The sequence below is a fragment of the Hyaena hyaena genome, unplaced genomic scaffold, assembly GCF_003009895.1.
Source record: "Hyaena hyaena isolate Hyena2069 unplaced genomic scaffold, ASM300989v1 scaffold_166, whole genome shotgun sequence".
Lineage (NCBI taxonomy): Eukaryota > Metazoa > Chordata > Mammalia > Carnivora > Hyaenidae > Hyaena > Hyaena hyaena.
Window position 1 is genome coordinate 2058150 of NW_024080799.1, and position 23590 is coordinate 2081739.

Here is a 23590-nt window from a genome sequence, read left to right on the forward strand (position 1 = left end):
AATTCAATATATATCACCAAAATTTGAAATAAATGGAAACTTTGTTGACATTTTCTTCAGACAGATGTAAAATTGTTCCTCCTAAACACTGCTAGCTTCTGCAACGAGAGAGTTCCTTAACAATTCTTGTCAGCAAGGGCTCCTTTCTGCCTTCACAAACAATGTCCTTTCCATGCACATACTACCAGAAGCACAGCTCAGCCACTGGACACCTGGGACCATCTCAAAGTTCAGCCCAGCCAACCTTAGTAAGGTCAGTCAATTACTGGAGGAGATTGGCAGAAGGTGGGGTGGTACCTGCCATTTGACCACAGTCCTGGCAAGCATGACTCAGTTTCTAATAGCAACAAGCTCAAAGTTCCTCTGTGGGGCAGCTTTATAATTAAATGTTAAAATAAAAGAGCTTTTCTAGGAAGGAGCACATTTCTTTCCCAAATCCCAATTTAATATTGGTTTTTAGAGCTCATAGCTTGGTAGAAAATGCAGCCTTAAGATTCTGCACATTTAAGCAGGTAGTATGTGATTAAGAAGCTGCCATGGAGGCACGTCTTTTAAATCCAGTGCTTTTGTTTGCTGCATGTATGGCTTACGAACGTGGGCAATTGGATGTCGTATTCCCTCCATGTTAATACAATACTTTATCATGAGCATTTTGGTGAATTCACCCTGCAAGGATGGGGATGGAGAGAGTGAAGTATGCTGATAGTCTGAGGGTCCCTAGAGCTATAGGGTGATGATGTTAAGATCCTGTGCACCGACCTGACCTCGGCATGATGGAGGTGTCTCTCCTGAGAGACAGTGTGATGGAAATTCAAAATATGGGTGACTGTACAGCAGCAGGTGCAGGAAAGGAAATATGGGAATAAGAAGTTCAAGGTGGGGGAGAAGCGAACCAAAGAATAGAAACGGACCAACCAGCCACAAATAAATAGAAAGGTAATAACAAAGGGATGATTTTCAGAAATTGAGGACCTTCATTATGGTTTCAGTTCTGTTCTTGAACGTTGTGTGACTTAGGACAAGGTGTTTAACGTCTCTGGGTCTCAGTTTCTCTGCTAAGCATGTTTGGACAGTATGATTCACATGGTACTTTATAATTCTAATATCCTACTCTTCTATTATCTCTACCACTAATATTTTTTTAAAGATTAAAAAAAATTTTAACATTATTTATTTTTGAGAGATGGAGAGAGACAGAGCATGAGTGGGAGAGGGGCAGAGAGAGAGGGAGACATAGAATCCAAAGCAGGGTCCAGGCTCTGAGCTGTCAGCACAGAACCTGATGTGGGGCTTGAATCCATGAACTGTGAGATCATGACCTGACCTGAAGTAGGATGCTTAACCAACTGAGCCACCAGGCGCCCCTCCAACACTAATATTTTTATTTTAATATGTTCATAGATTTTATTTTATCAAGACACAAATGTATCTTGATTTTTGATGATATATGATAATGATTTAGCAAGAATATTAGTTAAAAAGTGGCCAAACAAAAAGACTTACAATTCACAAAGTTCTTCTTCCTTGAAAACTCACAATATGCACATATGTTCCCAACCTACCCAGTTGGAGATACTAGGGAAAATGTAGACTACAACCTGTATAGAAAAATCTGTTCTTGTAAATCAGCTAAGCTGGTTAGAAAGTGTTTTCCAAAAATTCAAGACTATGCTGTTACAATACTTACTATCTACTTTCAATGGTTACTTTATGAATATTCTAACATAAACCAAATGCTTTCCTATGATTAATAAAATTACTAGGAAGACATTATTGGCATAGTCCAAAACTTAGGTGAAAGCCTCCTTGCTATTACCCACTGAGCCATAATTTGGAAAAGAGCAAAAAAGTAAAAATGCATATAAATCCAATGGAATAACCCAAGAGTTTTGAATTAATAAATCACAAAAATCAATTCATCCAGACAAGGAGGCATAAACTAAAGATTCATACTGTGTTTCCATGTGGACCACTCCTTCACAGGTGTTTTAGTTTTTACTAATTAATAAGAGAGCATATGTTAATGGTATACTGAGCATTGGGCTAAATGTCAGGGGAATTTGGATTTTATTTTGGATTCTCCCATTTTTTTATTCCATGACTCTGCTCTCAAACCCTGTGCCTCTGTTTCCACATCTGTTAAAATAGAGATAATAATATTTACTTGACCAATGTGAGATTAAAATATGGACTTTATTTTATTTGTTTAATGTTTTTATTTATTTCCAGGAGAGAGAGAGAGAGAGACAGCGCGAGCAGGGGAGGGTCAGAGAGAGAGGGAGTCACAGACTGAAACAGGCTCCAGGCTCAGAGCTGGCAGTCAGCACAGAGCCCGACGCGGGGCTCGAACCCACGAACCGCGAGATCATGACCTAAGCGAAAGTCGGACGCTTAACCGCCTGAGCCACCCAGGCGCCCCTAAAATATGGACTTTAAAGGAACTAAAGCCCATGAATTTCCAGAAAATACAGGATTATTGCTATTTTACTAGGACTGAAGCTGTTGGTAAAAGTATCATCCATAAGCGTCTATAAAAGTCTTGTAAGTTTCTCAGAGCCCTTGAAAAGTTCCAGGTATGCCTATGATCTTGCAGTGGGTGGACTCACCCTTTATGCCCTCAGGCCACCCAGCTGCCCTGTGCCTTTTAGTCCCATGGTGAGGCTGAATGCCAGCTACAAAACTGGGTTGGCAAATCCTTAAAACAGACTCTGAAACAAAATGTCTTAGAAGGACAAGTGAGAGTGTTGTTACTCCAAATGTAACCTTCAGGCGCTGTTGAATAAGACCCTTTCTCACAGAACAAATGTAGTGTGATGATTCCCGTAGAACACAGGGCTCCCAGAGGTGAGTAAATTGGCCCACTCTGTTAAGGTGATCCCTTTGTTACAGTGAGAGCTTCATCCTCACCTTAAAGGCAAAGGAGACCACAATCTTCCTTCTCCATTTATGAAACAAGAATGTCAGAGGCCAAGGCTCAGCCTCTTTTGGCTGTGCTCAAGTTGCTTCTAATTCATCTCTCCCTGGCAAGGAGAGACTGGTCCCATGCCTGCAAGCCTGGCAGGTATTGGCAGCTCTCGACACCAGGGGAGTTCCCTTGAATGGGAATATTATTGAAGGAAGAACATGTGGAAGGAGGCTTTGCCCTGCACCCTTGTTCTTGGCTCTCAAACATACTATGCAGCCCATGAGAGTTATAAGCTTCAGAGTGAGTGTAGCCATTGTCATAGAATTAGGACGCTTATACTCCAACAACTCAAACCCTTCTTGAATGTATAAATATGTTTTCACCCACTGTAAATAAGACCCTTTAGGCAAGCAAGAACTCCCTGAAATGTGAAGTAATATATTCATTCTATCATCATGGTATGAGATCAGAGGTTTATGAAAATTCCTCTCAACTCATCAAATTTCTCTGTATTTGGAGGATGCCAAGTTACTGCATATATCAGTCTTCATGGGGTTCATGGTTTTCCTTGTGGGCATGTGAAATTCACTCACAGCCCTAGGAACACTTTTGTAAGACCATATGCGTGAAGCCAGCCCTATCTGGTGTTTTTCACACCACAGAGAATTTGGCTTTTTGTTAATTGCATCTACTGTCTTAAAGCTCATTATAGACTCTTTCCTAAGTGATATTAATAGTAATGGTGGTCCTTTATTAATAATGTGTAAGAACAATAGCTTTCATTAAAACAGTATCAGTTAAGTGATAAGAGAAATGGTTAAGGTTGTGGTTAGGAAATGGGTCTGTGGATATCAACACTACTACAGTCACTTATTCTTTCCTTTATAAAGCAGAAATAAATATAACGACTAAGATCTTCACAAAATTCTGTCACAGTTACAAAATTGCAGGCCGGTGTTTTCATTTGTAGGAGAGTTTCCTTAGTGGTATTGCGTGATGGGGCATCCCCAGGAGAAAAAACAAAGGATTATTTGCATGACGTCCCTGTGTACCCTGTGGACTTCTTTCATTCTTCCCAGGCTGGAGTCCCATCAGCAGCAAAAATGTGAGCAGGTACGCTGGTTCCTTGTCCTGATTTTGTTATGTAATGCCATGTGCCTAAATGACAACATCTCTGGCTCAGTTTTTCTTATCTGTGAGATGGGAAGGACTCTATCTATCTATCTGAAATTTCATTTCCTTTGCAAGGTAAAACTGCACTCAGTGATGCTTTCTAAAGTGCTCTGAAGGATCACACCTCTGCTTCTGGCCTGTCTCCCACCTTATGGCTCCCACACCATTTCAATTTTTTAAAAATGTTTTTATTTATTTCTGAGACAGAGAGAGACAGCGTGAACAGGGGAGGGTCAGAGAGAGAGGAAGACACAGGCTCCAGGCTCTGAGCTAGCTGTTAGCACAGAGCCCAGTGTGGGTCTCGAACCCACGAACCGTGAAATCATGACCTGAGCCGAAGTCGGATGCTCAACCGACTGCGCCACCCAGGGGCCCCACCCCCACGCCATTTCAGACACCCAGAGCCCCTCAGCTGTGTTCAGTGCATACACCTGCTCAGCGCCGCCCAGACCTCTACTCCCCGTCCTTCTTTCTACCTTCGAAAGGATAAGTCAAGATAAATGTTCTTAACGAATTCATCGCAAGCTGTTTAGTGTTGTTAAAGAGTCATGGTATTCCCTCCTCTCTCCCTTCTTTCCTTTCTTCTCCTCCCTCACTTTCGTCTAAGTGGGTGTATCACACCAAAATGCACGTGAGGTAAGAGGCATAGCATAAATTACAGATATGTCACAACTATAAAATAAGTAAAACAAGGTAGGACGCCATTATTTGAATAATGTAAGATGGATGGAGGAGAAATTATTCAAGAAAATTGAAGCTAGGGAAGCTCCTGAAATTTGGTGAAGTTTAATATTAAGCTTCCAGGCGGACAAGACAAAGAGGAAAACAGCAAAAAAGTATTTAAGGGAGACAGATTTTCCAATCCTAATTCTTAGAAAAACTGATCATCTGCAAACTCCTAGGTGCCTAAATAAGAAAGTGGATAATATCTTCAATTCAGGCTTTTGTTGTTATTGTTGTTAAAGTAGAGGTAGTCTCCATACCGTAACTATATTTTGTTAAGACACATCACATATTAACCACTTAAAAAATACAAGCTGACTTCATTTATAAGGAGACTCCTGGGGCATTTGCATTTTTAGAGTAGGCTCTGATCTTGCTTAACTCTGAAGTTACTTACAAGACCGACATCTATGGTGTTAGGACATGAAAGCTGGTTTTGGAAGTAGGAATCTCTCCCATAATAACCGTTTGCTGCGCTCACTCTGGCTTTGCATTGTATATTTTCCCCATAGTGTCGGATTCAGCGTGCCTGCGAGAGCTTTATGTCCATGTCTGGTGTTTGCAATGGGGACTCAGTAATGGAGATAGAGCCTTGGAGAAAATGGCCCAGAAATCATTTACACCAAGCCGTAGCTATCATTTTCACTTCCCTTGGAAGGAGAACTCCCTGGAATTATTTCACATATAACCTCTCAAAAAATATTTTAAAGCAAGCTTCATTAATCATTACTTGGCCCTTTCCTAGGCCTTGTCCCAAAGGTCTGGTGAGCTTTAAATCCCTAGTGACACCTGCTGGGCAGACCTCTGCTCACTGCGGCGGGCTTTCCATCAGCCCGCCTCTTCTTTAACATGCAAAGCTGCAGGCCTCGGGGTAAGAGGCTGGCTGCCGCCTCCTCCGCTCAAAGCCAGCCTGCTCATTTCTCATGCAGGTGACCTCTGCCAGAAAAACTCTGCACCAGAGTCTCCCCGATTGTCGCTCGGGGGTTGATTTCCACCCTGTCCAGCCCCCAGGAAACAAATGCGGACCTACCAAAGTTGGAGGGAGAGAAGGCAGGGGCAGTGAGAGAGAGAAAAGACATCCAACAGCATCCGCCCCCACTCCCAGCCCCAAGTTACTCTAAGCTGCTTCTTTGTCTGAAAACTCCAAGGTGAAAGATGCTACTTGAGCCGTATGTTTTGTTCAAGCACAAACCAAATTATGCTATACTTGCTTATATCTGAACATATTGGTTTATCTTACATAGAGTTTAATTGATGCAAACTTGAACTTCAGTATGTTAGAATTTTAGAGAAAACACCATCCCTGTGATTTAGATTGCTGTGTTTTCCCTTTGAACAAAGCAAAGAGGAGCAAGGCAATTACACCTCAGCCTCTGTTTCTATCGTCCATATTCACCAGCCATTACAAAAATAGTGATTAACCTCTTGTAGTGCTACCTCTGTGCCCTTTACTGTCCAACTGCAAAATTTCTTTCTGAGTCAACATCTGCATCCTTGGACAGATCAACTAGTGTGTAAAGTCCGTGTTAGCTGATCAAGCATGGCTTTGTTTGCATTTACTCACTGCGCATCCAGCACTGCGTAAGTGGTTTTGCATATTAACTAAGTGCACAGTAACCTTCCTTTACCTCCTCAGAGCTCCACCCCCTCCCACCCAGCCTCCTCGGGAAATCAGCGCTGTTACTCTCCGCGGAGGAAGCTGCCAAGAGGTTGCCATGGCAACTGTTCTGCTTTCAGCAGCTACTTTTCTGGTTTAAGGGGGGTGGGGGGGGGCGGTGGAGAAAAGAAAAAAAAAAAAAAAACCTGAGGAGAACTAGGCGGCTTTCTGATCAGAGTTCAGATAAAGAGGGTCACAGTAATTTGCGGGCACTGCCTAAAATAACCCGATGGGTTAGAGAGCTCCAGCACCAGAAGCAAACTAAAAAGGTAAGTACAGTGGAAGGGCGATAATGAAATCATTTGGTAGTGGACTTAAGCTGAAGCATTTCAAATTGGTATCACTCCATCTCATCCAGGATGCTGTTTTATGAATCTTTTCATTTTTGTCCAGAGCCAAACAAAGATGATGAGTTTTATGAGATTATAAACGGCAAGGGGGTAAAACAGCACCAGGATGGGAATCTCACATCTGAAAGTCATTTTCTAGAACTTCATTCAGCACCGGAACAATGCAGCATTCAGGCATAGTGAGCTGAAAGTGCTCGGTGCGCCAGGTCAAGTCGGCCACCTCTGAGCTCCTCTCCAAGAGCGGTTTGCCAAGGTGGCCAGGGAACAGTCTACTTTCAAAAGGAAGGTCTGGGCTGAGGCACGGAAAATTGCAACAAGTCCAAATACGGAAAGCTGGGCAAGTCAGACTGGTGGGTTTCATGGACATGCAGAGAGCGGTGCTAAAAACTCCAGGCACCTGGTTCCTGGGTTTCGGCAGCTGCCCATGAAGGAGCTGAGCAGGTCGGTGATTCCTGGCAGAAGGCGTGCAGGTCTTGGGCAGGGCCAGGTGGTGAGTGATGGACCTGGGCAGCCCGTGCCTCGTCTTCCCTCTTTCTGCTACTCGCCCCCAGAGCACACCTGCTCCCCCCCGCGAGCAGCTTCCCAGGGCTCCTCTGCAGTCCACTCCTCCTGTATTATTTATTCACCAGTGATGAAAATCTACCGCCCTAACCGTCCTCACACAAGCTACAGTGTTTTGAATCTGTATAATTTTGTTCAGAACCTAGTAACAGTGCAACATCCAGATAAATCTAAAAAAGCATTATAAGGTAGGCAAAACAAGTCCAAAGAGACCAAATGGGAAAGTAACATGTAGTGTCATTCTGGTGGCATTGCCATTCATGTTTGGTGACAAGATTATGAACATTCCTAGTGGAGTAGCGAGGGAAGCACTAAGATCTCAGAAGTTAACACCTCTTTGAGGACATAATGGTAGTGCAGCAAACAGTCTTGAGTCTGGAGCAAAGACAGCTGGCTCTTTGCATGTAATGAATCGTTTCTGACCTGAAATATAGCCAATCCTGCCTAACCCCCTGATATGATCTGAAATGTGTGTCCTCCCCTCCCCATCCATATGTTGAAATCTTGACCCCCCCCCAAAGATGATGATATCAGGAGGTAAGGTCTTTGGGAGGGAATATAGTCATGAGGGTGGAGCCCTAATAGGATTAGTGCCCTTATAAAACACACTCCACAGAGGCCCCTAGCTCCTTCTAGCATGTGAGGGTACAAGAATAAATCTGCACCTGATGAGGATGCTTATCTCACCTTGGTCTCAGACTTCTAGCCTTCCAGAATTGTGTGAAAGAAATTTCTGTTGTTTATGAGCCACTCAGTCTCTGGTATTTTGTTATAGGAGCCCAAAGAGATTCAGACACTCCATATTGTGGCAGAGATAATAGGTTTATTGTCAACTTTCTTTAGACTTTTGCCATCTAGATCTAGCTATAGATGTAGACATAGATGTAGTCTCTGACAAGCAGAGGCATTTTTAAATAGGAAGAGGTGAAAAGAGAAGGTAATAAAATATAAACCGCGGGAACAAGACATGACTAAAGCCAATTTCTCTAAAGCAGGATTCAAAATATTACACGGTTTGTATCCTGAATGATCTTGGCAGATGACAAGAAAGAGTGAAACTGACGTTTGAAGACATAAAATAACATAAGGCCGAAGACCTGAAGCGTTTGATTGAAGCCAAGTAGTGCAAAGTGCTAGAAGGCACCCTGGCCAGGAACAGAGATGTGAGCTCCCGTCTCCATCGGGGCTCTCCTCAGTCGAAGCTGAGTGCTAAGAGTGAAAAAGGAGTGGGCTCTCCTGTGTATCGTTGATGTGGCTGGAGGCCCTATATTATGTAACAGTAACAGGATAGAGAATGACAGTTCCTCACAGACTACACTAAATGTGATTAAATTATCTCATCAGCTTTATACTCCTGAGTATTTGTACAATGCCAGAAAACCATCCGTTGATCTGACCTGTCTGCTAGACCCTTAGCACAGGCTCGAGGTGTGTGTTAGTGTTCAAAGAAATCCGTCCCTCAAACGGCTGATGGGACGGATACCAAGTCTGATCGATGCAGCAAGTGAGTCCAAGAACGAGGCATGGAGAAATAATAAGAGAGTGGTGGAAGGTGGCATGAAAGCAAAGAGAAAATTCAAAAATTTGTTTTAGCTCTGCAACAGCTTCTATTCCATTCCTTTTTCACTGACCTGATCTAATTCAAGCAGCTCTTATCCCTGTGAAACACTGCCACCGCTGAATTTATTTTTATTTTGCCTGCTCGAAGGCAATGTAAAGCGAATTTGCGAGCACATCACCTTCAGGGAAAAGACTGCATTACTCCCCACCTTCCTCCTCCCCCCTCCCCCCCCCCCGCATGAAAAGGTTAATTTGAATAAGGCTGCTGCTTCCACAAATAGAACAGTAACCAGCACAAAGCGGAACCGCCAATGAGAATGTTTTTCAGTGATGTCATACTTATACCTGCTCCTTATTATTTGCTGAGTTGTGACAATGTGGTCCTTGAGTCTCACGTTTTATTGGTTAAGAGACCTGTCATTCTGAGTGCTTCTGGAGAGTTTTAGACACTGCAGTTTCTTTACAAGCCCAGAATTTTTCAGCCTCTGCAGTTTAACAAACTGTTGGAGAATATAGAGTATTTTAAACACTGCTATCCTGAAAATGAAAAAAAAAAAAAAAAAAAACCCGTGATGATTTATAACTGACTTACATGCCCTCTGATATTTGGGACCATTTACAGTGTAACAGCAGCATATGCAAAGTGTGAGTTTTGGGGCACCTGGATGGCTCAGTCGGTTAACCTTCTGACTTTGGCTCAGGTCATGATCTCACAGTTTGTGGGTTCGAGCCCTGCATCGGGCTCTGTGCTGACAGCTAGCTCAGAGCCTGGAGCCTGCTTCAGATTCTGTGTCTCCCTCTTCCTCTGACCCTTCCTTGATCACGCTGTCTCTGTCAGAAATAAATTAAAAAAAAAAAAAAATTAAAAAGTGTGAGTTTTGTTTTAAAAAAGCCCAATTGAGCAGGGCTTTTACTAATGTGTTCATACAAAGATCATGCTAAGGTTAATATTGTCATCAATGTGTAAAGGAAAACAAAATTATTCCATTTATTCTACAACAACTTATTGTCCCATTGAGAGGAACTTTCTTAAAAAGAACTAGCTCTAAAATATACCAGTTTGTAGGACAGAAGGCATTAGAGCAAAGAAAAGCTACCTAGTTTATTTTTGTCCTAAGTGAATTTTATGTTTTAAATTAGGTTTTCATGCCATTAAAATGTGTGCCTCAGATCTCCCAGATTCCCGAGCTTTCCTGAGGAAACTCCTACAAACAGATTTGAAAACTATCCTACCTTATTTGAAGATGACAGATAAATCAGTTGTGCATGAGTTAGGAATTATTCAACCAACTGAAAAATTCTAATAGTGTGGTTCGTAGGAGATCCAAGTGTGCTCGGGAGGCCAGAACTCAGTTGGTGTTCTAATCGAAGGTGGCGAGTAGGCAAGGTCAGGTCCTCTGAGACTTGGAGAACAGAACGAAGCCATCCATGCTCAGTTGGTGAAGCAGAATGTGTACAAGGAGAGAAATAACCAGATTTTAACAGGCAGTGAGAGACTCGAAAGGATTCTTATGTGGGAAAACGGGATGAAAAAGGATGGGCATGTGTGTAACAGACCTCCTTGTGGGGATACATGTTATCATGAGATAATTTTAAAAAAGCAGGTGCACAAGTTAGCAGAGATGATGTAAATTGGGAAGAAATAGAAAGTACCAAATATTTTGAACATCCGTATCTCAAATTCTAATATGAAATATTTTTGAAATGGAAATGTCTTTGCAGCTGGATTGCATGTCTAATTGTCTGCTCAGTCGGATGAGGGGTTAACTAGATGTAAAAATTTGATTATTTAATACCTCAAATTCTTATACAAAATTGTTGCGAAACTTTGAACATTCAGTGAGAATCTTATTGTGTCAAGGACATGAAAAATATGGCCCAAAATAACATTTGGTTGTGGTGAAGACTGGCGAATAAAATTCTGTCTGTCTACTAAAGTTAAAAGGACCTATAGCCATATCAATATACTTAAACTTCAACAATATCTTTACCAATAAACTGCATGCAAATTTTGATTCCAGGGATCTACCATAACATGATGATTAGTATAATGGCCTCTGATGTCGGACGGACCTGGGTTCAAATACCAGCTCCAACACTTTGTAGCTGTGCAACCTTGGTCATGTTAATTAATCTAAGTCTCAGTCTTCTTGAGGGCTAATGATGATAGCCATGTACAGGATTATTGTGCAGATTAGCCTGAGTAATGTATATGTTTTTTTAGTGTAGTGCTTGTTTCAGTAAAAATCGAGGTCCTTCGAGGACCTACCTGATCTGTCACCAGGCTGACCATTTCCTTTTACTCTTGCTCATTTTCCCTCTGCTCCTGCGGTGTTGACCTTGCTACTTCCCAAACATGCCTAATGGGCTTCTGCCCTGTTGGGAGCCATTTCTGAACTCATAGGTTGAGAAAACTCCTTATGAGGTTAAAGTAAGTTGCATGGCCTCTTACCGTCAGATGGTGACCCCGATATCCACCTGTACCCAATTATTTCGGCTCAAGTACCAACCCCCAAGTCACCTTGTTAATTGGTATTAGGAGTGACTCATTCTGGCTTTGATATCTGGTTGCACTTTGTGAAAGAATTTACTATAGGAACTTCTTCTTTTATGGATATGGGAGTAACACTGTGTTCCTGAAAGACATGTTTTTCTTAATACCTCCCATTAAGCGATGAGTGTAACTTTTGCCTTTACTAAGCCTACGCCACCTCTGGGCTGTTTCCCATACTTTTGCATATCAATGTTCTGGAGAATCTTTACTGATCAAGGGATTTACCATCAGAATGCCATTTCTGGGCTGTTCCCCATCTTTTTGCACATCAATGTTCTGGATGGTCATTACTTATAAAAGGATTTTATCATCAGAATACCACTCCTGTGCCTTCTCCCAAACACTAAATCATAAAATAGAGTCCCAGACAGTGCAGAGAGGCCTGGCTGGTGACCAGAAAGAATCTCACGCCTCTCTCATCCTTCCCTAGCCGACACCGTCCATCCTTCAGGGACCGCTGGACCCGGCCGGAGCGGGACTCAGGCACTGCCCCAAAGCTTTGCCTTTGCAGGTCCCGTTGGCTGGAACTCTCCTCCTCCCATGTCTAACCTCTTGACTCAGATCTCATCTTAGGTATCATCTCTCAGGAGAGATCTGACCTAACACCATATCGAAAACAGCATCCCTATGGCTCTTTCCTAATACACCGCACTGTTTCTCCATTGCTATGCATCACTACTAGATGTTACTTAATGATTGTATTTTTTATTTGTTCATCATCTCACGTAAAGGTCAGGTCCATGTGAACCAGTGGCTTTGTTCCCCTCTGTGCCCCAGAGGCTAGAACAGTGCCTGGACATAGCAGGTTTGCAAAACTCTTTGTTGACAAACACTGATAATGATGAAAACAGCACTGGGAACCATAAGTTCTTCAGGACAGTGTCATCGCAGGAATGTGGCTGTTCTGAGCAGAGAAGGGATCTGAACATTGCTGCCTCATACAACAATTTAAGATGTATACAAACTTTTCCTACTGAGCCGAGAAGTATTTCAGTTTTCCCATCACATGTAAGGGATCAAATTATAACACAATGAGAATGCATAGTCCCAGTGTTCTTTATGCAAAGGATGCCAATGCTCATTAGAGTAGATGAAGTCAAGGGGAATCTGCTACAAATCACTGGGCCAGTGGACTAGAAGTTATTCGAGGGCACATCCCGGGTGGAGGGTTTTAGCTGGTATAGCTTTTCTGAGGTCTATCATTGCATTTCCCCTAAAGACTCCTGCAACCTACTTGTGTTGTTGTGTACAATCTTGGGACTTTGGATCAATAGCAATTAGAGAGCAGAATAGTAAATTCAGGACAGTGTTCAAGACATTACACAACTACACACACATTCATACACATATGAATATGTTAATACATATTAATTAATTAATACGTATTAATTAATACGTTCAGAAAATATTTTAAGATCTTTCTGTTCTGTCCCCTTCTCAGGCAATCATGATGAAAAAATAGACTCCCTTTTGGATTTCTATTTTCCTGGTAACTGAAGGACATTATGAGACAGCATAGAGCTTATGCAAGCATTAGCCCTGCTGACATTCCAAATGAGCAGATCAAATGCTACCTAATCATTCGGTTACAGCTTGGATTTGGCAGTCTTTTATAAAGTACTGAATTTGAAGGAGCATCTGCCTTTTACATCTTGGCTATGTCAGCACCTGTCGCTGCTTCTAGAAACTTCTTAACATAATAAGAGTAATATGGAATAAAATCATTGCTCACCAGAATGCTTTTTGAAAGATTATACATTTTAAAAACTACAGATTATAGAAAATTGCCTCTGTCCTCTGACACCTTCCTCTATTACTCTCAATTTTAGTTTTCCTACATTAGTTTTTCTTTAATCTGGAGACCTCATTAAAGTGCAGATTGTTTCAGAATGTCCTGAGTGGGGCATGAAATTTGGCTTTTCCTGGGTGAATCTATGTGCTGGTCTTGGACCATACTTGAATAGCACAGGTTTAGATGACATAATGCTATGTGTTTGGTTCTGGGCTTCCAAATTAGCATAAACAATTTTAATGAAGTAGTCCACTCCTCTCCCTCACATACATTCTATCATGTCTAGGTTCAGAGATTTTATTTTGAGGTAGATTCGCATCCAATTGGTACCCAAGCCTTTCTGAATCTCTGTAAGAACTGTTTCTCTCTCCACCTGCACTGGGTTGGCTTGCTGGGTCCTTCCTCATCTTTCTCCCTCAAAGCTGCAATAACCTCTAATTTATCTCCCAACTCACAAACTTATCTCCCTCTCGCCCATCTTTTATATTCTGTCACCATACTTTTCCTTTCAAAAGAATTTTTTGATGAAGTTACTTCCTTGATTGAAGACCCCTGCTGGTTCCCCATGCTTAAAATAGAGGCTGGCATGGGCTCTTGTCATCTGACAACCTGGGATGGAATCCAAGTTCCTTCCATTTCTTTTTATGTAACTTTGGGCAACTTGTTTAACTTCTGAGAGCCAAACTTTCCTCATCTGCACAACAGAGATAATACTACTTATCAGCAAAGGTGTAGATAAAGCATCTGGTACCATGTCAGCCATAATAAATGTTTAATAACCTAATTACTTTTTTCTTCATTTTCTTTCCAGTCTGACCAATTTTGCCTTCTTCAACCTCTTCTATAGATATTCTTGAACCTTATTCTTCCTGTCTTCTCTCCCTAAAGCCACACATGGACATCTCGCCCCACTGGAGATCTCATTTCCCAATACATCTGCTGAGATATCCTTTTCGTTCTCCTCCACCAGGCACATTCTCTTGGTCTTTCAGGGTACAAATCCTTTATTTTCCTCCCTAAAAGACCAAGCCACACTTGGTCTGAATTTGCCACTCCCTTCTTGTCTTCCTACACCACTGTGATAGTACCTCTTTCATAATACACTTCCTATGATGTGATGTTATGGTTTGTACCATGGATGCTTGAATATCATATTCTAGATATATATATATATCTATATGATATATAGAAATATATCTCTCTATATATGATATATATATCTATATGATATATAGAAATATATCTCTCTATATATGATATATATATCTATATGATATATAGAATATCATATTCTAGATCTATCTATCTATCTATCTATAGAAATAATTTAGAAAGCTTTCCTAGGCCAAAGTAATAGCTTAGAGTAATAATCCCATTTTCCAATATATTTTACTATCTTCAAGGCTCTGTTCTAAATGCTTTACATATACTTTCTTATTAGATTCCCTTGACAATCCTTTGGTGTAGGTACTATATCATCCATTTCATGGATGGAGAAAATGACATTCAGTAAATAGTCTCCCATGGTTACACAATTTAGAACTGTTAGAGTAGCAGTTTGGACCCATGTCTTTCTGACTCCAAAGTTCATCTTCTATACAGTACTATCTCACACAATCTGCTGCCATAGCCTGGTTTCAACTTCTCAAATATAGATTAAAAACACAGCTAGAGAATTTTCCAGGAGAAGAATTTGTGATGCAGATAAAGGCACTCTCTCTGAGAGTCATATATTAACGTGGTTTGGAGACAGTAGTTATTAGGTAGATAAAACATATCTCAGAACTGTCAAATCCCCAAATCTGGACACCATTTAAATCCTTTCCTTTTTACTTATTATTTGTTTGGAAGAAGCCATTAAGTAATTCTGTTCCTGATGGAAAACTACTTTAATGATGCTTTTCTTTTTTTTAAGCTTATTTTTATTTATTCTTTTAGAGAGAAAGAGAGAGTTAGTGGGGGAGGAGCAGAAAAAGAGGGAGACAGAATCCCAAGTAGGCTTCATGCTGTCAGTGCAGAGCCTAATATGGGGCTTGAACTCACAAACTGTGAGATCATGACCTGAGCTGCAAACCAGTCAGACGCTCAACTGACTGAGCCACACAGGTGCCCCAATTAATGATACTTTTCTAACTTTCAGAGATATGTTTCATTTTCACCACACAGTATTTTCATGGGCAGTCCTTACACAGATAATTTCCTTAGCTAAGTCATGTCAGAGAGTTCATTCCATAGCCTCTCGTCTCAAAGAAATCAAGCTAAAAACTAAGGCAAATCATGAAAAGTACTGTATACTCTCCAGATATTTTCAGTGGGGGAAATCTTGTCTACAAGAGCCTACTTAAAAGGAATAATTATAAAGCTAATTGCATCTGCAATTAATGACAAATTTCCAACTTGATGAGCAATTGTGATCCCAAATATGTTCAAAGCCTCTTGGCGAAGCAAATACAAACTGGTAGAAAAGTTTGGGGGGGAGGGGAACTCAAGGATTACACAGTGAAACATTATCTATCTATCTATCTATCTATCTATCTACCTACCTACCTACCTACCTATCTATCATCTTTCTACCTATCATCTATGTTACCAACCTTTTGGAAACCCTCTCAAATCTGGAGTCTGTAGAGTCTATAAGGTTTCTGAAACTGTTGAATGTACTTAGACCTGGAATACACCAGAATATTTGGAAACAGGAAATTGATAACTAGGAATATCTTACTGCTGAGACACGGTTTCCCAAAGTGTATTTTCTGGAATATTAATTCCATGGGCTAAGAGATATCAGGTGAGAAAATAAAATATTTTAAGGCCAAATTTACAGAGAAACACTGAGTCTAAAAATAGCCAACAAGTTTCTTTGCTACTGGGCTTCTCAGAATCTTTAATATGTCAATGGGTGTTAATACTCTTCCAGGATAATGTAGTTTCTGTCTTTTCAGTTTCTTTTATTTGGGTCAAGGAGTGTCTCAAAAATAGTGACCAGCAGAACAAACCCTGTAGAGCTGTGGGTAAGTGCATTTTCCCCCTAGGTTTTTGACATATTTTGTCAGGCTCTGGGCTAACATCCTACTCGCTGGTGTGCCACTATGATAGCAGCTCTGAGAAGACATGATGTCTAGAGAGTAATTGAAGAGAAGTCCTACAATTGATCATTTACCCAAAGAAAATGAAAACACTAACTTGAAAAGATATCTGCACCCCTATGTTTAATGCAGCATTATTTGCAATAGGCTAGACATGGAAGCAACCTAAGTGTCCATCAATAGATGATTGGATAAGGAAGATGTGGCACACACACACACACACACACACACATACACACAGGAATATTACGTAACCATAAGAGCATGAGATTGTGCCATTTGAGACAACATGGATGGACTAGAGGGTATTATGCTAAGTGAAATAAGTCAGACTGAGAAAGACAAATACCATATGACTCTATTCATAACTGGAATCTAAAAAAAATACTACAAATGAATAAGGAAACGAAAAGCAGAATCAGACCTATAAATACAGGGAACAAATGGATGATTGCCAGAGGGGAGGGAGGGTAGGGGATTGCACAAAATGAATGAAAGGGAATGAGAAATACAGGCTTCCAGTTATGGAATGAATAAATTCCCAGGGATAAAAAGCACAGCATAGGGAATATAGTCAATGATATTGTAACAGCATCCTATGGTGACAGATGGTAGCTACACTTGTGGTGAACATAAAATAATGTATAAACTTGTTAAATTACAAAGCTGTATACCTGAAACTAATGTAACATTGTATGTCAACTATACTCAAATAAAAACATTAAACAACAAGTCCTACATGCCATACAAAGAGGCAAAGATAAGTAAACTTTGTTAACACCCATGGCATAGAGGGATTTCTATGATTATAAAGACTGAATATTTAAGAATTAAAGGAATCCTATACAATATCATAAACCCATTTTAAGTTAAGTGAGTTCATTTGGAGCTTGAAAATTTCAAAATTTCTCCACAGTACTGCTAAGAATACTGTTAAATTTCAATTAATGTTAAATTATCACAAGGAATAATAACACATTGATGGAAATGGGACAATTTAAATTTTATGTAATCAAACATTTATATTTCAGAAGTCAGGTTATCAAGGTCTCTACGTCACTCTCTCTTTCTTTTTGAATCTTTTCATCTCGAAATCATGACCTAAAAGTACCTTACATTGTCGGCAAAAGTAATGAAATTAAATATATTTTAGTACTGTAGTAGCAGAATCACTGTATAAAGTTCTAAACTCAAGGTTAACACGAAGCCCTAGTTTCATTACGATATTGATAAACATTACTCTCCCACTATAGGTACCTGAGAGTTGGTTGCTGTCAAAGTACTTTTTCAGTTTTATTTTTCTAGGGCATTTACCTGAAAACCTTTGGGAACAATAAAGCGTGTGACCAAGAGGAGATAAAGATATGAGTTTTGGATACAGATGTGGATCACACATAGATGTAGACTGAGTTCATCTACTCTTCCTGTTTCTGGTGGGTGAAATTTATCTTCATTGAAGATGTCCTTCTGAAAATTAACAACTTAGCTCCTCAGTTGCATTAGCCAGGTTTCAAATACTCAATAACTACATGTGTGCGGCTAATGGGTACTGCATCGGACAGTGGAGATATAAAACATTTCCATTGTTGCAGAAAATTCTACGGACAGGAATGTTTATGTTCAGAGTTCAGATCCACACTGAAGTTAGGAATAGGGAAAAAGAAGAGAGGCTAACATGGCAGGATTTCATCAGCAAGTGGTGGTTTGTGAAATTATAGAAGATGGAAAAATGGAAAAGATGTAATGTCCTAAATTCTTTTAAAGTTTAGTGATCTATAAAAAAAGAGTTTTATGCACAAGAGAGAAAAACCATAAACATGTAGAAACACAAGAAAAACTAGGTTAACCTTTAGCTCTGTATTCAACATACTTCTGCTTCTCAAATTATTATTACGGAGGAAGGGAACAAGCCCACCTGTTTCGAAGCACATCTTTTACATGACTCATCAAAATCAGAGACTCCTTTGCTCAAACTGTTTAATGCAAATCCAATTCCATAAGAGCTCTTAGGCCACTGGATTTGTCCAAAGATTATAGGTGGAGTAACGTCAAAAAGCATAGTTTCTAGCAGGGAAAGAGAAGGCAGCAAAGTAGTGGGTAAGGGGAGGACCATGGCAAATAGAAATTATAAAAATTTAAAAAATTAATTGCAAGTTCATAGTTTCCAGAGCTCCAGGGACACAACAAGAATGGGGAGAACATTACGACTGAAGAGAAGATGTAGAGAGCTTTCTGTGCTTTAGCCGAATGAAACACAGATTGAAACCAATCAAGGAAATAATTGTATAAGAGGTCACTGGAAAAACCAGTGAGCACTACTATTTTGGTTTTTAAGCAAGGGCTGAAGAGAGAAGGCAGTATAGAAAGAATGGAAGAGGGTTATATTTGAAAGAGTGTCACTAATATTCATGTATAATTTTCAATATGAAACAACTCTGAGTTTATATTTTAATGTTAACTATGTCTCATGTTAAATGTATCTAATTACAACTTCAGTGTTAAGAGATTCAGGGACAAAGATAAGTATAATTTTTCTGTGAAGACACAAAAATAAAGAGGTCTTAAAGATACGGAATTATGTTAGGATTTAAACATCAGAAGTTCATTAATTCTTCATTCATTTATTCAACAAAGATTTGCTGAGCCCCTCTTTTTCTGTGATGAGCATTGTTCTAGATGCTGGGGAACAAAGCTAAGTCCATCCTCTAACGGAGTTTGCCTTCCTTTGAAGGAAGGCAGATAATAAACCAACAAATATACAGAGTGTCAGATGTTTATAAGTGCTTTGGAAAAAGTAAAGAGGGCTACAGGGGGCCAGAGATAATGGAGGTAGCAAGTACTGAGGAGGGGCAGTGGAGGCTACTATTTTATATAATGTGGTCAGGGAAGGTCTCACTGAAACCATGGGGTTTGAGCAGACATCCAAAGCCAGCATGCACCCATCTAGAGGAATGTCGTTTTAAGCACAGGAATTAGTGAAGGTTCTGAAGTTGACTTTCTGTCTAATAAGCAGTATGGAGTTTAGTGTGGCTGAACTTCAGTGAATGAGGTGAGAGGGGAGAAGTTCCGGTCAGACAGGAAGGAGCAGAGTGCAGAACCTTGGCCTTTGCAAAAGGATTGGGCTCTCTCTCAAAGAGATAGAAAGCCACTGCAAAGGTCTGAGCAGAAGGGCATCATTATTGGGCTCATGCTTTGCTGGTAATTTTCTGTCCTTGCATCCCATGCATGCCTTTCACAGAACCTTTAATTTGCTTGCTGCACAAATTGGAGTGGATATGTACAATTACGTCAGTGTTATGGGGTTCATTTCTACCAAATTTGGGCTATATTTAATTAATAGTAGAATTTCCATTGCATTTTTTTTTTACAAATAGTTTATTGTCAAATTAGTTTCCACATAACACCCAGTGCTCAACCCCACAAGTGTCCTCCTCCATGCCCATCCCCCCTCCCCCCACATCCATCAGTCCTCAGTTTTTGTCAGCATTCAAGAGTCTCCCATGGTTTGCCTCTCCCCCTTTCCCCCACCATTTCCCCCCTGCTTCTCCCCCATTGTCCTCCATTAAGTTCCTCCTAATCCTCCTATACGTGCAAACATATGATATTTGTCCTTCTCTGCCTAACTTATTTAAATCAGCAAAACACACTCAAGGTCCATCCAAGTTGCTACACATGGCCAGATTTCATTGTTTCTCATTGCCATGTAGTATTCCATGGTATAGATAAACCACATCTTCTTGATCCATTCATCTGTTGATGGACACTTAGGCGCTTTCCATGTTTTAGCTATTGTGGAGAGTGCATTGCATTTTTATAATAACATACATGTGTCTTAGTTTACATAGCAATTATCAGCAGAAGAAAATTGAATTTAGGTTTCTTTACATCTCTGAATATTGCCCTCCTCTTTCTTTAAATTAAACTCTAAGTTTTAGGTGCCTGTAGGACATTTTTTTTTGGAAAAAAAATTCCATGGACAGTTTTGGTATAAAGTGTTCAACATGTGCATGCCATGGAAAGAAATCAAAGTAAGTAGATCTTAGAAACTGTTTTGTAGTGTTCCTATTTTCTACTTTTTTTTTTTTTTTTTTTTTAAGGTTCAAGGAACTTTGGGCCAAGGGAGGGTCTAAGCAGCCACTACAAGCCCAAGCTTCTATTTCTGTTCCTCTGTTCCAACAGTTCAGGGAGGGGAAAGAAAGACAAAATAAGAAAAAAGAAGAAAGGCTTAAGAGAAATACTGGGAATTTCTCTTTTCTCCTTTTTCCAAACTGGGAAGTATTAATGCAGACTTCCAGGGATCCTGCATGGCTCAATCAGTTAGGCGTCCGACTCTTGGTTTCAGCTCTGGTCATGATCTCACGGTTTCATGAGTTTGAGTCCTGCATTGGGCTCTGCACTATTAGTGCTGAATCTGCTTGGGATTCTCTATCTCCTTCTTTCTGCCCTTTCCCCATTTGTCTCTATCTCTCTCAAAATAAATTAACCTTAAAAAAAAAGCAGAATTCCTACATGTAAGAATTATTTCTAGTAGAAAGGAGTGGTTATAGCAAGAGGAAATCACATTTAGTTCCATAAGAAGACCTAGTTCAAAAAAAAAAAAAAAAAGAAGTGGAAACAATTTTTTGAAGTGGAAACTATTTCAGATAATTGAATGGATAAAATTATGCAGAAAAATCTTCAGATTTTTTTTCTTTCAGAACGAGAGGCAATTTTGAAGAACAGGGCAATGAAAATAAACAAATGGTATCATCCTTAATAATAAAGAAATGTTTATTTAATCAAATAGCCTTGCTTTTCCTGACTAGTAGACATATCTTGATTTATTTTAGATACTGTTCTTGGTTGCTGGTATATTTCTTTGGGTCTACACAGTAGTATTTAATTCAAAGTGGCATGAACAGAAGTACGGGTTTCAAAGATGACCTCAAGGGTTTGAAGGTCAAATGAACTATTTAGAAACAGAGATGTAAAATTAATGTGGAAGGGGGATGGTAGGATGGACATATGGACTTGTTTCCTCATTTCTCTTTAAGATTATTTCTGGGCTGGTTTCATTTCAGACAGAAAAGCAGGCATTATCTTGCCTTTGCTTTCTTTCTTTTTTTTTTTTTTAATATTTTTTTATTTATTTCTAGGAGAGAGAGACAGCGTAAGCAGGGGAGGGTCCGAGAGAGAGGGAGTCACAGACTGAAACAGGCTCCAGGCTCTGAGCTAGCTATCAGCACAGAGCCCGACGCGGGGCTCGAACCCACGAACCGTGAGATCATGACCTAAGCGAAAGTCGGACGCTCAACTGACTAAGCCACCCAGGCGCCCCTTGCCTTTGCTTTCTAACCATGTCACTGAGAATTTTAAGAGTGTATGGTTTTATGTGTGTAACTCAGTTTAGAAGATATTTGATATAGTTTAAAAACTTTTTTAAGTTTATTTATTCATTTTGAGAGACAGACAGATAGAGGAGAGAGAGAATATCCCAAGCAGGCTCCACATTGCCAGTGCAGAGCCTGATACAGGGCTGGAACTCACGAATGGTTAGATCGTGATCTGAGCCAAGATCCAGTGGGTCGCTCAACTGACTAAGCCACCCAGGGACCTCCTGGTATAGTACAGGGGGGAATTTTTAAAACAAAATTCATCCTTGCAGTTTGAAATTCCTTTTTGTTTGCTATCTAATATAATATTGAAGAAAAATGAGCTGAAAAGATTTTAATAGTCCATTCAGTAACGAAAAGTGGTTTCCAGAATTAGCTTTGGAAACTCGATTTAGGAAGGTGAACAGTTAAATCTGGGATTTGGGGATAGGACTGAGAAAACCAAGTAGGCTTTGAGCCTCGGTGGGCCATTACTGGTCTTGTCCACGCGCTTGCTCTTACAGGACTGACATTTACAAATAAGGAACTTCCTGGGGCATCCTTCACCTAAGGACAGTGATTAAGCAAATGTTTTCTCGATGAGAAAATTCCTCTCACATTTTTATATGTCCAAGATTCAAGATTGCATTTCCAGGTGTCTAGCTTCTTAAACAACATTTTCAAAGACAGCTAGATCTGCTGCATTAAAATAAAAACACTTTCGGATTCATGTATCTTTTATATTTTGTACAATTCTACATTGAGGAACAGCACATCTAGAACAGGATTTCAAAATAGCCCTTGATTGACCATCTTAACTACAACAGATCCCTGATTACCTTTGCAGCGAACGATGCAAACCCAGAAAAATCCCTAAATGGAAATCCTAGTCCTCCCGATCACCGACGCTTAACACTGTACGGTGAAGGCCACTCAAAATAAATCAGTGCCATAATTTCCATGATGACAGTCCCCAATACAGCATTTTGTTATTGTTTCCTTCAAATCACTAGGATTCTTCCCATGTGCTGTCATGTCTCTAGATAACAGCTTCATGGAGATTAAATGTGAGTTTAAACGAACTTTTACATGCCTCTATATTTTCTTCTCAGATTTTATTATTTTTAGAGGCAAGCGATGAAAGGTTATTCCCTGCAAGATTTAGCCAGTTAAACGTGCAGTATAAAAACCTGAAGCCCTGCAGTCAGACACATAAAGAGCAAAGGGGAAAATGGGAAAATGTTCCACCGAGGCTGCAGCTTTTCAGAGTATGCAGGAATGATGTCATTTGTTTTTACAAAACCCAGTTTGAAGTTGTTCCTGCCTTTCAAGAACTGCAGCAGAGTGCATCTGTGGAGACTTTCTGCATACCGTATTTCAGGACGTTAGAGTATATGCTGCATCAAAATCCAACCAATCGCAGGGTGTAGTCTTGCCCTCCCCGGTTTTCCTCTGCTCTCCCTACCTGGAGCAAGCGTGTGGTGCCCTAGTCAGGTCCTCTGCTCAGCACCCTGTAGCTTTGTTTCAACCTCAGAGGCATCACTCTATGCCTCCAGGGGTTTAAAGGAGAACAATACCCAAATAAAAACTTCCGGTTTCACACGTGCATTCATTTCATTGACAAATAACCTAGCAAAGGTCTATCTGAGAAGTATGTTTTGATTTTGTTGTGTTTGTTTAAAAAAATTTTTTTAAATGTTTATTTACCTTTGAGAGAGAGAAAGAGACCATGCCAGTGGGGGAGGAGCAGAGAGAGAGGGAGACAGAATCCAAGGCAGGTTCCAGGCTCTGAGCTGTCAGCACAGAGATTGACAGAGGGCTCGAACTCACAAGCCATAAGATCATGACCTGAGCCAGAGTCAGCCGCTTAACAAACTG

The 23590-nt window shown here is 40.3% G+C and overlaps 1 long non-coding RNA gene across 1 annotated transcript in view; it reads left to right on the forward strand.

The window, feature by feature from the left end:
• Positions 1 to 2394: 2394 nt before the first annotated feature.
• The window catches only part of LOC120236967, a 52803-nt gene continuing 31607 nt past the window's right edge, over positions 2395 to 23590 (forward strand). Inside the window, exons 1-2 of the long non-coding RNA XR_005529821.1 lie at positions 2395 to 2541; positions 3876 to 4018. This is a non-coding gene — a long non-coding RNA (uncharacterized LOC120236967). The remainder of the gene's footprint in view (positions 2542 to 3875; positions 4019 to 23590) is intronic.